Below are 15,299 nucleotides of genomic sequence, written 5' to 3'. Positions count from 1 at the left end.
CATGAGGAAGCTGTAGACTGTGATGAGGTCTCCACTCAACCTCCTCTTTTCCAGGCTGATCAGGCCAAGTGACCTCAGCCGCTCCTCATACGTCTTCCCCTCTAGGCCCTTCACCATCTTTGTAACCCTTAGTAGTTGTAGTTTTTCTGCCTTTTGTTGTTCTACCAAAAGTCATAGTATTGTGATAACTGGTACTGCAAAGTCAGCTTCTCTTTGACTTTACTAGCTTGAGCGCAGGTACTTTCACCGTGACAGCAGAGATTGTGCTGACCTAGACTAACACCTCCCTTGATATTTAAACCTCTTGGGGTAGGAACGATCCAGAAGTGATGTCCCTGGTTGGCAGGAAGGGTACTGTACTCTCCTGGACGCCCTGCAGGGTCTGTATTGATCTCCCATGGGTTGCCTCAGACATCACTAGAAAGATTACGATCCTATGCTGCCTTAGGCAGTGTGCCCTAATTGACTCCCAGATGTGATAAGCACTTAGGAATTGAGATCAAGAAAGACAACTACCTCAGAGGGCTAAGCAGAATAGGAGGATTTTTCCCAATTTTTTTTCCCCAAATACAGCTTTCCTGAGTACTTTGCCAAGAATGTCTTCCTGTGAAAGTAACTGAATGCAATTTGTCAGCTGTTTTGTTTTCTTAATTCTTTTATTTACTACTCTGTTGAAAGCATTTAGATTGAGAATTATTTTAGAAAAAAAAACAAACAACAAAAAACAAGTTCAGCTGTTGAGGAAGAAATAACCTGTTTTATAGTCTCTGTTTCCGCTTCTCTCTTCACAGAGTTTAAATTTAGCTTCCTTCAGGTATCTTCCTCTCCAGTTTATGGCATTTCAACTGCCAGGTACTGAAAGTGAGACACCCAACTGAGATGAAAAAAGTGTTTCCTGATCTTTTTTTCAGACAACTTATGGATTTACTTTGGACTTGTTAAACACTGCAGCTTAAAAATTAGTGATAGAATCAGTAGATATTAATGATTTTAAGAAGCTACTTTTATGTTCAAATTAGATTAAGACAAATAGTTCATATAACAAACACACTGAAATGCAATAATTTTTTAATCACACTTCAAAGCACACACAAAAATCCTGATCAAAAGTAAGGGGCAAACTTAAACAGAGAAGGTAACTGCATAATTAACTAAGGAACTGTATATAGATATAAACACACCCTGTGGTACATCAGATTTGCTCAATATCAACTTATTTACTAACAAAGAATTTGCAGCCACAAAATTAATCAAGTTGACAAGAAAGGAAACCCTTGGATATTACATGTTGAACCTTCTTAAAATTCTTTCCTATTTACATCTTTCCATTCTACTATTGAGAAAATGAAAACTATGTTCCTCTTAACCTATCTGTGATGAACTAAACAAGCAGTCAAACCTATGTGCTTCTGGAGTTTTACCTGAAATATTTAAATAAATAAAAATATTTTTCTATGACCTCCCAATCCCTCTGATGCTCTGGGGGTGAGCAAATGCCTAGGTCAAAGCATTTATCTTTGTTCTTAATGCCATCTTTATGCTACACATTTGCTTACCACAAATGATACTGTTATCTAACTGTTAATAAGAGTTTTGTGACTACCTTGCAGGTATTACATTTTTGTCTGTTATTTCCAGCAGATTGTGCTTTCCATATATCTCTCAGACATGCCTGGTTTTACAAAATCTGTACAAAATCTATCAAAAAATAATAAAAAAATAAAAATCTTTCTCTACTTTCCTGAGATATTTATGCATATATCAATATATTTAATTCAGAATGTGTAATTTTCAAGTTTGAATAAATGAAATAACCAGAATTTGCAACTATTCTCTGTAGGACACATTTGCTAATAAATTCAAGTGTAAATAGTCACTAAGAACCTTTATTACAAAATCTGCTCCATGTAACAGAATCAATGCACTGTCCCAGCACACTCTCACTGCAGTACAGTAATTAAAATAGCAATAGAATAGTGAGTAAACTTTCAAAAATACAGGATTATCATCATAACACAGAAGGTGAAGTGAAAGGATAGTCACAAAGAGCAGAAAGCTAATAGAGGTTGTATTGAAATTATAAGTAGAGAATAAATTCCAAAGGAATTTTCAATGTAATTTACATCTAATTACAGCAGCAGAGGTCATATTGCCATTTGAAAACCTGTACTAAAATGGCAAGATAAAAAGGTAGCACGTTTTCACAAGAAAAGTTAAAAGAAGTAAAATGCTTTTTAAAAAGCAAAAGGTTTCAAGGAGTGCAATTTATGTCTTCTATTTTAAAACTTCCAACAAGGCAGGTGTTTCCTGAAAGTGCTCAAAAACTAGAGGCACTAGAAGGAGTAGAATGTAATGTGTTCAAAGTTAAATTGTTTGTAAACAAACAGAAATTATTACTTGTTTTTGTGGTCTTTTTTGACATTTTACAGCTGAACATGGACTTTCAAGTGTACTTAAATTTTTTTAGCTAATTTTTTTTGTTAAAAATGTGCAAAAAAAAACCCAAAACATCTGGAATCAATAACAACACATCTTGAACTATTTTTTTTTCTGTTATCAACAGTTAATGTATTGTTAAGCCTTAAAATTACTACTTGGTTTTAACACTTTTTATTTTTATAGAAAATTCTACCCAATGTGAACACTACACTTCTACATTTTATATCTTAAAATAAAATAATTAAATATAATTAAATGCATATTTAAAATAATAATAATAATTAAAAAAAAAAAAAGTTTTTGCCTTGGTACACCACAGTGTAAACTAGGCTTGAAGACAACTCTGGAAGTCATCAAGATCAAACCCCAACAAAACAGGGCTAACATCTCAGTGAGATCAGGTCACTTTTATCCTCATCCAGCTGAGTTTTAAATTTCTCTAAAGACAGAGATGCTACAGCTTCTATATCCAACTAGATTTTTGGTGTTAGGTGAACTCAAAAAATAGATCCCTCCCATTAGCTTGTTCTTTTCCAGGCTAAATAAATGCAGATCCCTCACCTACACTGTGTTGCAGACCTCTAAGCAGTCTACGTCTAGTGGCTTTCCAATGATTCTACTGGGAAAGAAAACATTTACTGCACCAGCATTCAAGGCCTTCTCACAGTTCAGGAAACTGCAGCACACAGTGTGCAGGGACAAACACATGATACACAGCTCTTCTATCATAGTCATCAACCATCAGCATGGTTTCTAGGAGTACTGGAAGATGGCATCATTATATATACAACCTAATCTTTATGTACTTTAATATATGTGTATGCACATATATATTTGTATATTCCTGTATTTATACTTCTCAGTGTAAATGTAATAAACTGGTGCTTTATTTTCATCCTAAACTGCACAAGTAGACTTTCCACAGAAAGATACGGTAATAATATGGTGGTTTATAATAGTTCAGGAAAAGTTACCCTTCATCTGAAAAACCTTTGTACGTGTTTTGGTGATGCTCCTGAGCTTGAATTCTACTCCAATGTCAAAACACAACTCTGCTTCTGTATGACAGCCTTTTTCTCTTCATTAAAACAATAAGCCTTTTTAAAGCCATCTGTCCACCTGTCTTCACTGCTAGCAAAACTCAGCTTGGCGTCCTTGTCATCTACAGGCATACTATAACTCATTGACAGCTATAAAGTTGTAGTTATTTTTGACATATAACTAACAATAACTATGGATATATTACTTGTTCCAAGACAGCAACATGACTTTAACTGAATTAAGACAAACCTTTTGCTGACCACTCATTTTAAGTCAACTAAAGTTCACATGCTTCTTTGATTGTCTTGAGATGAATGCTTTGGAAAATAAAATTGCAAATAATAGTGTAGTCACTTTATTGTTGTTAATCTTCAATTGCTCTCCTTCTCAAAGAAGGAATTCAGTTTAAAATGTAAACTGTATCATATCTATAGATCATCAAGTTCGGGACCTCCTGATGCAGCTTAACAACTACAAGTCTATGGGGCCTGATGACAAGCATCCCAGGTCCTCATGGAATTGGCTGATGTAGTTGCCAAGACACTCTCCACCATATTTACAAAATCATGGCAGTTGGGTGAAGTCCCTGCTGACTGGGAGAAGAGAAACATCACTCCCATTTTTAAAAAGGGTAAAAATGAAGACCCAGGGAACTACAGACTTGTGAGCCTCACCTCTGTGCCTGGCAAGATCAAGGAACGTATCCTCCTGGAGGCAATGTTAAGAAACATGCAGGACAAGGAGGTGATCCAGGACAGCCGACATGGCGTCACCAAGGGCAAATCGTACCTGACCAATCTGGTGGCCTTCTGTGATGGAATAACTGCACCAGTTGACAAGGGAACACTGACCGATGTCATCTACCCAGACTTCTGTAAGGCTTTCGACATGATTCCACATGACATCCAAATCTCTAAACTGGAAAGATATGAATTGGAAGGGTGCACCATCTGGTGGATAAGGAATTGGCAGAATGGCCACATCCACAGTGTAGTGGTCAATGATTCGATATCCAGGTGTAGGCCGGTGATGAGTGGTTTCCCTCAGGTGTCTGTCTTGGGATCAGTGCTTTTCAGTATCTTCATCAGTGACATAGATGATGGGATTGAGTGCACCGTCATCAAGTTTGCAGATGAGACCTAGTTGAGTGGTGCAGTTGATACCAAAGAAGGAAGAGATACCATTCAAAAGGACCTGGACAGGCTGGAGAAGTGGGCCTAAGTGAACCACATGAGGTTCAACAAGTCTAAGTGCAAGGTGCTGCACTTGGTTCAGGGCAATCCCAGACAAGAGTAAAGACTGGGAGAAGAACTCATTGAGAGCAGCCCCATGGAGAAGGACTTGGGGGTTTTGGTGGACAAAAGGCTCGACATGAGCCATCCATGTGCATTTGCAGCCCAGAAGGCCAACTGCATCCTGGGCTGCATCTAAAGAGGTGTGACAAGCAGGTCGAGGAAGGTCATTGTGCCCCTCTACTCTGTCCTCATGAGGCCCCACCTGAAGTACTGCATCTGGGTCTGGGGTCCCGAGCTCAAGAAAGATGTGGACCTATTAGAGCAAGTCCAGAGGAGGGCTACAAAGATGATCATAGGATGGCTGGAGCACTGCTCCTATGAAGACAGGCTGAGAGAACTGGATATGTTCAGCCTGGAGAAGAAAAGGTTCTGGGGAGACCTCATTCCAGCCTTTCAGTACTTAAAGGGATCTTACAAAACGGATGGTAGATAATGGTAGGACAAGGGGGAGTGGTCTTAAACTAAAAGAGGTTAGATTTAGTTTAGAGGTTAGTAGGAAATTCTTCACATTAAGGGTAGTGAGGCACTGGAACCCATTGCCCAAAAAAGCCCCATCCCTAGAGGTGCTCAAGGCCAGGCTGGTTGGGGATTTGAGCAACTTGATCTAGTGGGTGGCAGGAGGGTTGGAGTTAGATGATCTTTAAGGTCCCTTCCAACCCAAGCTATTCTATGATTCTATATTTGCAAGAAGTTTACTCTGGAAAATTTTATGAGGTCATGACATGGAATTCATTGTACAAATTCGGGGTTATTCAGTTAAAGGAATCGCCTTAAAAATATTCCTAAATTAAAACATTTAATACATTTTTTTCTTTAATTTTAATGACTTTTTTGAGGATTGCAGATCTAAGTGTCCTTAAATATATAGAGAATTACATAAATACAATTATATTATATTCCCTGTTAAATAAGGGAGTTGCTCCAAAATATTGAAACCAATTGCCATGCTCTAAAAGCTTTGTGCCTCCATTTATACTCAGTCCATTACAGTTCAATATACCCCTTTTTATCTGTTTCATGATCCATAGGATTGCATCTGTCCAAGGAAAATGAATTATCTACTAACCCCAATGTCAAGGGAGGACCAGAAGACCTACTGACCAGCGGAGCTAGCAAGCAGCAGGAAAGAGGTGTACAGTAAAGCAAAGACTGATGTTAACAAGATGTTGTTAGACAAAGTCCAAAATTGTCTGGTCAGTCAAAACAATCATTTATATTTTCAATGAAAAAAAACAAAAAACAGATGTTTTCTTTTCTTTAGATTTCTAAAGACAAGCAATTCATCAATATTACCTCAGAGTATCTGTGAGAATCCAAAAAAACCATCAGGCACAAAAAAGTGTCCTTTGGAAAAAACAAACCAAACACAAACACTCCTAATACTATTATGAGGATTTTCTAATACATAAATTCTGCAGAATATCTCCTTGTTTCATATCTACAGCATGAATGTGGCTTTGAATCTCCAAAGGCACAGTCAAATTATTTGCATAATTATTGGAAGCATATTTGACACCAGACAGCAGTATTCTTTAATGTACATATCTGTGTTGTTCTCCACCCTTTTCAGTATAAGCAACCTAGCTGCAGCATATTGGGCACTGGCAAACCTGTACGTGCTGAAAGAGCAAAATGTAAGAATGTGTAAGAAATGTGTTGCACAGATAACAGAATAGAGTTTTATTATTTCACTGAAGGCTTAATAAAGGGAATCTCCTATGATACATATCTAAATACTTTTAAGCATCTAACTTTAATTACTCTGAACTCTAATTGAGTATGATAACTGATAGATGTGAACATCAAAGTAGGTAAGTCAGGACTTTATTTAAATTTAAAGCGCTTGTGTTTTAAATATATAAATAGTAAAAAGAATACGAAAGAAACAGAGATGAAAAGAGGTGACCAAACATGCCACACTATAATTAGTAACAAAACCTAGAAGAAAAAAGTAGAGAAAACCACCATACTATAACCATATTGGTTTTAACACTTCACCCTTGATGATCATCACTTCTCAATAAATATTCTCTCTTTCTCCATAAATATTCATTGTAATATATTTCATCAGTAGCTATTTTCCCATTTTAAATGTAAAAGGCTAATGTGTTTTCTTGAGTTTCTTATTTCTTGAACAAATTTGTTTCACATGCACATACAATTCATGAAATATTCATGCTGTATTTGCCACATCCATGAGAAGAACGGAATCCTGCCATATGTTTAAAATACATATTACAAAAGGTCATGAAAAGTTGTCAGTTTTGTAATACTGTCACTTTTTTAAACGTGTGCAGTACATTTCACCAGACATATAACATATGTGGTGTATAGAAAACTTACATTGTTTCCTTATGGGTGTCTCTGCACTCAACAATCTTCAAAAAGATGACTCAAATGACTTAAATGTAATAGATTAGGATCATTTTACAGACTGGCTGGTAGCATTAGGAACTGGAGCAGACACAAATGGACTGCTCCATAAAGTGGCTGAAATTACAGCTGCTATAACTTATAATGGGACCCCAGGAATCTCAGTGAACCATTTCTCCTGTGAAGGCCAAACGATTCAAGTCATTTCATATCAAGTCTATTTAGACAAGGACAAGGAGAAATGAGATAACTACTAATGTGGTATGGAAGCTCAATCCGCTATATTTAAAGAAAGTGCCCCCCCCCAACAATTGAAGATATACTACAGGACAGAAGGATTAAATATTTTCACTCCTGAACTAAAGGAGGCCTCACACCTCCATGAGAACAAAGGTTCTGCTGCCCACCTTCAGTTCTGTGGAAGTGGGTACTTGGGCACCAAACCAGAGTCATTAAAATCCTTGACCACCATCATTGTACAGTCTCCATAGATCACCACTGCCCTCTTCTGGGATTTAGCCAATATAGGGCTGTGCAGTGTTAAGGATATAGGCTCCATGTATTGACTTCATTCTAAGAGACTCTTACATGAAAAGTGTCTTACTCTTCCTGGATTCCGGTTTAAGTAACTGTCCACTCAGGCCCAGCTATTTCATTAGTCTACAGTCCTCCTTTTCCTACATTATGTCATTGTTTTATCAACTGTCTGCTTAATTATGTAATTGATTCTATATACTTTGAATCATTACTCTTATTGTTGCTCTGAATGTTTAATTACTTTGTTGCAGAGTTGATTGCCTTCCCAGTTAATCATTTATTCCCTAATAAATTTACTAGTTGTTTATTTATTTTCAACGCACTCTCATCTTATTTCAAGTCCCTGTCCTTCACCTCTATTTGACAATTTCCTTGACCTGTTTTTTGCTTACTCCATTGAAAACATTTTTGCAGCCCTCACACATACTTTTTCACTGGCTGTGAATCATTTGCTCTGACCTCCTTAGTGTTCTTTAAGCAGTTCTTTCACTGTGGACTTCGATGACCTTCCTTGAAAACTCCCTACCCTCATTATAAAGACCTGAGAGGTTATGTTCTTGGCAAATTCTCTCGTCTCTTAATTTAGGTGCTTCTATCTCTTTTCCAGACTCTAATTATCAGGTGACTTCTGAAAGCCAGACTTTTAACAATGTTTTTGCAACCAAAAAAATTATATACAATCTCTTTGATCAGCTGAGAAAGCTTGGCCAAATTTTTCCTTTCCTTGTCACTTACAACTTGTGATAATAAAACATACCTGCTGTGTGTCCCATTGATTAAAACAACTTTCTTCAAAAATGCACGTCAACAATGTATTTAATTAGAATACGAAACAGAGTAAATTGATCAGTCTTTATAGTGAGGAAAAACTATAAGTGGATTTCTGCATTAAGGTCCGTACCTTTCAGTGCAGTTTGTCATATGTACAGAAAAAATGTGTAAATAGAAGTGAATACTGAGATGATCAAGATTAGTTATGGTACTAAATTATTCAGGGTAGTAAAGACAAAGGTCCAGAGACCAAAACTGCAAGAAAACCTTACTAGAGAAAGTGACTGAACATCAAAATGGCAGACAAAATTCACTGCAGATGGATGCACTAATTCATTAGCGATGCACATGAGCAACTTTACTGATAAAGTAATGCTCTCTTGTCCCCCAGGAACAAGATCTTGGAAGTATGGTAGGTAGTCTATAAAATCATGAACAAAAGGGAAAAGGTCCCTGGACCTGGAGCCTCTGTTCATTGCATTAAAATATGCATATATATATATATATATATATAATTTTACCTTAGAAAAGAAAACTGCTGGCTAAAGAAGTCCTTGATACAAAGTCTGTTTAAAGCTATGTAACTATTCTGGAGAAATGTGTTTTTTCCTTGTTACTATATTCTTCTCTAAGCATCTGTGATTTAGCCATTATAGAAGACAGGTACTGACCTAGACAGACATTCTGTCTAACATGATTTTTCTCATACTTGCATTCTGATATGCTTCTTTATACTAAATTAAATATAAAATACAAATAAATCAACATTTTTGAATCTAAATCTCATTTAAAATATACTCCAGAGCCTGCGTGTCTGTTTCTCTCTCATTAGGAACAGACTCTGCAGGAAAATCCATGCAGGCTCTTCATATTTGTATGCTTGACTTGCTTCTGTGATCACTTGGTGAGGCTAACCAAGGACAGGACTGTATGAGTCAAAAAAAGTTCCACAGAATGCTTCCTTTTGACTTTGAGATACTTGGTTGAATTTCAAGACTTAGCTTCAGGTGTAAGAGCTTGTGGTCTTGATTTTGAAAAACTACTGGAAACTCACAGACAGTCATTACTGAAGTCAATCACTGCTGATGGAACTCAGCACTTCTCCAAGTAGGTCATTGAGTTATCCATTTAACATGAAGATGCTAGTCTAAACTACTGGTTCTGTTCATTTTCTCTAAAGATAATCTTCATTCATTTTTTCACTAAATGGTCACTTTTCAACACTTCCTTGCAATACATATACAGAATATTTCATTCTGTTCAGTGATTCTTTGGTGCTTTCTTTAATCATGCATAAAACCTTCAAAGAAATCTAGATGCTAGCTAAATTGCAAATAATTTTCAAAATGCACAAGTAATTTTCCAGACTTCTTTCACCATTACGTGGTGATGCCAATTGCAGTTTGGAAAAAACAGAATAGAACAAACTCTGCCCTCTATAATACTACTATGAGCCTGTTGCCTTTCTACTGATCTCAATTTAGATATAAAGCAGACCAAAGTTTTGGCCAATTAATATAATGATAATGTTACAGAAATAGATTCACGAAATCTTCATATTTCAACATAGCTCAGTATAAATGCATGAATTATGTTTATGCTGATTATCAAACACATACATATAAAAAACATACCTGAGACCACATTTCTGAGTATGTGGGAATTCTCTCCCAAATCAGTTTCTTGTTTTTGTTTTTCAACTATTTAACTGAAAATTGCTTTAAATATTTCTGAGTTGTACAATGTATAACATCTATACAAGAATTGTATGCATTCAGAATCAATTGTCAAAAAATGTTTTTCCATTTTTGTTGAAGCTGTACCAAACAAAATGATCTATTGCCAATTTTACTTTATGCTATGTCCCAAATGCATTTGAGAATATAAATAAATAAAAAAATAATATAAACAAATGATCTTCTCAGCAGTCTGCAAAATAAGGACTTGGCAATGCATGTTCCCAGCATTCTTTTACCTGTGTAGATCTACTAAGTGATTTACAAAAGCCCTTTCCTATTAACGCCAGCCAGTATCCTTTTGTTTGTACAGATAACTGAGGCTTTGTTTCAAGATCAAATGGAAAGAAACATATTACTTGACAAGAAAAGTCAAACTTTTTTGACAGCCATTGGACAATAGGTAAAAAGCACTTCCATCTGGAGAAGAGATTATTTCAGTTGATTAAAAAGAGATTAACTTGATCTTGGCATTAAATTAAAATGCTAATTTTCTTTAATATAACAACATTTTCCTTCTCTTTTTCTCTTTTGCATTTTCTCTTGGAAATCTGAAAGTTATGTTCTTGGATTTATGTAGTTTTACTCCTCTCTAATAATCAAATGTTTATGTGCATTTCAGGAAATTGTCTGCTTCTCATGATTATTATAAATAAACAACAACAACAACAACAATTAGTAAGTTGTTTATTCTTTTTCCATTAATTCTGCCAGATCTTTGTTCTTTTGTAGATTTTATTCCTCCCATTGTGTCATATATTCTTGCCATTTTCTCCATTTTTCGTATTTTCAAGCCCTATCTCTCTTTCTTTTTTCCTATTTATGCATCTTTCTCTTTTTATCCTCATTTGCTATTACATCTTCGCTTACCAGGTGACTGAAATTTCATGTTAGTTGCACCTGAAATTCGCTGCCACAGTTCAGATCTTTCTCTTTTCTCTTCAGATTCCATCTCAGCTTCTTCTGCAACTGCATATCTGTGTCCTTCCACAGGACACACAAGGTTCCCTTCTCCCTTTCATTCAATCCATGCTTTCTCTTCTTTTTCCATCCTTTCATGTAAGGTATAGATAAATCTATATGATTAGGTTGAGACAAATCTTGGCAGATAGCTTAGAAACAGAAGCTCAGATGGCTTTGTAGAGTATTTTCTTGTTACCAAGACCACCGTATATTTTAATAGGACAATTTCATGACCAGTGTGCTTTAAGCATATTTCTGGGATGGTCTCACCAGGTAGTACCTGCATAGATGTGTCTTCACAGGTGAAAGAAAGTAAAACAGAACAAAATAAAACAAAACTCACCAAAACATCGTATCTTGTTGCATATTTTTTATGGAGTTTTTGGATTGTTTGGTTTGGGTTTTGGTTTTGGTTTCTGGATAACAAAGCCTTCACTTACAAAGCCTTCACAATTTTTCCTTTCCCACCACACCATCTTATTTAGTTGTGAGAAGACCTGAGGTGAAGTAAAGAGACAGGCCTGGCGTCTTTAAGAAGGGAGGTATCACAGAGTTCATGAGCCTGAAAAGGAAAGGTGGAAGAAGCTGATGGATTAACACAGTTTTAGTCACTGAGTTGCCAAGAGACAAATACTGCAGTGAGTTTCTCACATACTGTCCATTATGCCCATGAGCATTCCCTGGAAATCCAGAGGGCTCCTGCACTTCTCGCCTTCATACTATTCTTTAGAAAGACAAATGATTCTTAAATAATATTAGGTTTCCAGTGAGTTGGCTTCCCTTGATGATGTATTTTATCTCTTTTTGTTTGTTTGTTTGTTGTTGTTGTTGTACTTCCCTGCTTTTCCACCCAAATCTTTTGTCATCTTTGGCTTTATATTATATCAAGGATGATGGTTTTCTGTTTGCACGGTGTCTAGAACATTCAGGTCCTCAGCTGTGACTAGCAGTAATCTAGCACGGCTTGCAATTTCTATACCAACAATGTTTAGAAATGGCAGCAGAACTATGTAAAACGATGAGACAATAATAAATCTAAACCAAATTTATTGTTTGAAAGTAACAGTATCATGTAAAATCAATGCATAACAGTAGAAGGTAATAATGAACTTTATGGAAATGCAATTTTGTTTATATAAACAATACAGTCATGTCACTGTTAAGACAGAAGGCAACCTAAGCTTACTGAATAGCAGCTCAACACGATTCTAGGCATAACGTTGTTTCAGAAACCTCTTAGTATATGTGTCATTAGCTCCAGAAATACAAAAAAAAAAAAAAAAAAAGGAATACACTTAGAAATAATGCACACAGTGCAAAATTACATTCCCAAACTTCGAGCAGTTCTGTATACACATAAAGTGACTTAATAGTGAAATATTGGTTCAGTTTTATAAAGGTAATTAAAAAAAAGAAGTTACTTAAAAGGCAAAATGGTCCAGAAAGCTTTACTGCCAGCATAATTTATTATGGAATTAATCTATTATGTGTTTGCACCAGGTCAGGCCACTAAAGGAAACCTGTGTCTTATCGAAATCAGATTGAGAAGTACAAATCGAGAATCCCTAATGGAGTACTAAGCACACTTCAAACAGCCAGCCATATGGACTGTGTTACAGCTTCTCTTGAGCCATAAAGTTAGGCAACAGAGTGTGGAAGACTCTTTATTTGATATAAGGGTCTTCCAAGATGAAATATTTACTTTAAAAAAAAAAAAAAGTTAATGCTTGGCTTCGAAGCTAAGGCTTCAGACCTCCTCTTGGAGACACCTCCTTCCTATTTGCTTCCTAACCCATCCTTTTAAAATAGGTTTTTCATAAAAGAGGTTTATCAGATAATGGACTAAGCTTCTGAATTCAAAGTGTTTAAAGAGGAAAGCCTGCCTAATCATAGCAAATGAGATACATCATGTTATCAGCCAATACTCACAAGAAATTCATATGGGGCCAGGCACAATCCCAGTATATGCACAAGTGACAATATTTGAAGGTCTGAATCCATGATTAAGCGGCTTATGGACTATTCTGACTTTTAGCCATCTAACAAAACTTAGCCTTCACTTTAAACATAACATTCACAGCAAAGAAATCATTTTTTCTGTGAACTCATTTGAATACCATAGAATAGAATCATAAAGGTTGCAAAAGACCTCCAAGATCACCTGGTCCAACCATCCCCCTACGACTAATATCACCCACTAAACCGTGTCCCTAAGCACCACATCCAACCTTTAATATACTCTGTACTTGTGCTCGTAAGGCACAAACATGGCATTCTGATAGCTGAAACGAAGTCCCTACCTCTGCCATAGGTTTCTGTGGGAAGTAAGGAAGTCAATTAGGACTTGGTTTATAGATGTACCATTCAGCGACCCAATGTCACTGAAAGTCTTAAATGGGATCAGGTAGGATTTTTCAAACTAACTTGACAAATTAAGTTTTGTACTGATTTCCTATCTGTGTTTTGCACACTCTTTTGGAAGTCCTGCACTTAATTTTTATGCTTCCCTGTGCTACATATATAAATTTAAGACGCTTTCCATCTCCGGCTTCTTCTCTGAGTATTTAGTTCATACATTCAGTGATTAGTTCTCTAACTATGGCAAGATAGAAGATCACATTATAAAGAAATAATGCCTCCTTCCCCCGACCCCCTCCTGAATTTTACAAAAGTAACTTTCATATACAATTTTGATTTTTGGTACATAATTGAAATTTATCTTTCAAATTTTGAGCATTTTCTCTGTTTTTCATTTCTCTTTTTTACAAGCAACTAGCTGGCAAAAATAATTATTGGTATAATATTGCAAATATTGCAAGTAGAAATTGTTTTTTGTATCTAGTCTGTATTTACATTATAAAGTAAATAAAGAGGCATACAAAATTAGAGACTAGTCAAAGTTCAAGCTCATTGTTTGTATGGCTTTGTCTACAGCATTTTTAACACTGTGATGTTTTTTAGAGCTTTATAAAATCTGCCAGTACAAATGAGTAAGAAGAAAGATACAAACAAAATTCTGTAACAAAAATTGATCTGTTTTTATATGCTACAGATTACTCTGCAGTTGAGTGACTGACTGTGATAAAACTGTGGGTTTTATCTCATTTTCTGTTCCTACCCAGAAGAGAAGAATAAGTATCCCATATTTTAAGAGTCATTCAGACATTACAGTGGATCCATAGATTCATTACAGGCTATTTGGATAAACCATTGTCACATACATAGGCCTCAAACAACTTACAGAAGTGATGCAGGAAACTGAACCTTCACAGCTGCTTAATGTAGACAAAGAACTTTCCTACCTCCAACATGGAAGTACCAGACCTTAAAAACATACTTGTGCAATGTGGCCAATGTTGGTAGACCAGTTATCTTGGAGTCCTGAGATGACAATCATCACAGTATTTACCAGCTGTGTAGGAGATGAAACTACACCTGACTTGTGAGGAGTTATGCTACATGCACATAGAATTTTATTCAGGTAATGCACTTTTCTTTCATGTGCTCCCTGAATCACACTGCCCCATCAAGCAGTTCTGTCTTGGTCAATGTACCTCTTACACGGGAACTGAATGTACAGACTCAGCACAAACTCTGCAGATATAGGTTGAAATCTCACTTGTGCCACTGAGCTACCTCAAAACCTGAAGGAAATCACTTCCACTTCCTTACATATCTTGTCTTGTGTATGCAAATGATTTGGGACAAGCTCTCTCTCATTATCTGTACAACTGCAGATGCACAGCCTGTTACAGGGTTACAGGTATTGGGTATCTGCAACAGAAAAATGTAAAGTCCATCTGCCAGCTATTACACTCAAAGTGAGCCTGACTTACAGCTTTATCTAAGATAAAACATTTAAAAATTATAGTTTTGCATTCTGTTCATACCTTTTAATTACTCCGTATTGTATCCACAGATAAGAGGTGTTGTCTTAAAAGTTTCTCTCAGATGTAACCAATTCCCATTTTAAAGAGTCCACTTTATGAAATTTTGAGTATTTTCCATCTCCCTGGGAAAGCAACCATCATTTCATAGGCCATCATTTCACAGCCAGGAGCTAAAAACAGAGAAATGGGACAGTGCAAATAAAGATTGAATGCTATATTACTCATGCATTTATTAAGAAGGCAAGTTCACAAGT

Source organism: Anser anser (assembly GCF_964211835.1).
Source record: "Anser anser genome assembly, chromosome: 1".
Lineage (NCBI taxonomy): Eukaryota > Metazoa > Chordata > Aves > Anseriformes > Anatidae > Anser > Anser anser.
Note: the sequence above shows the minus strand (reverse complement) of the source record.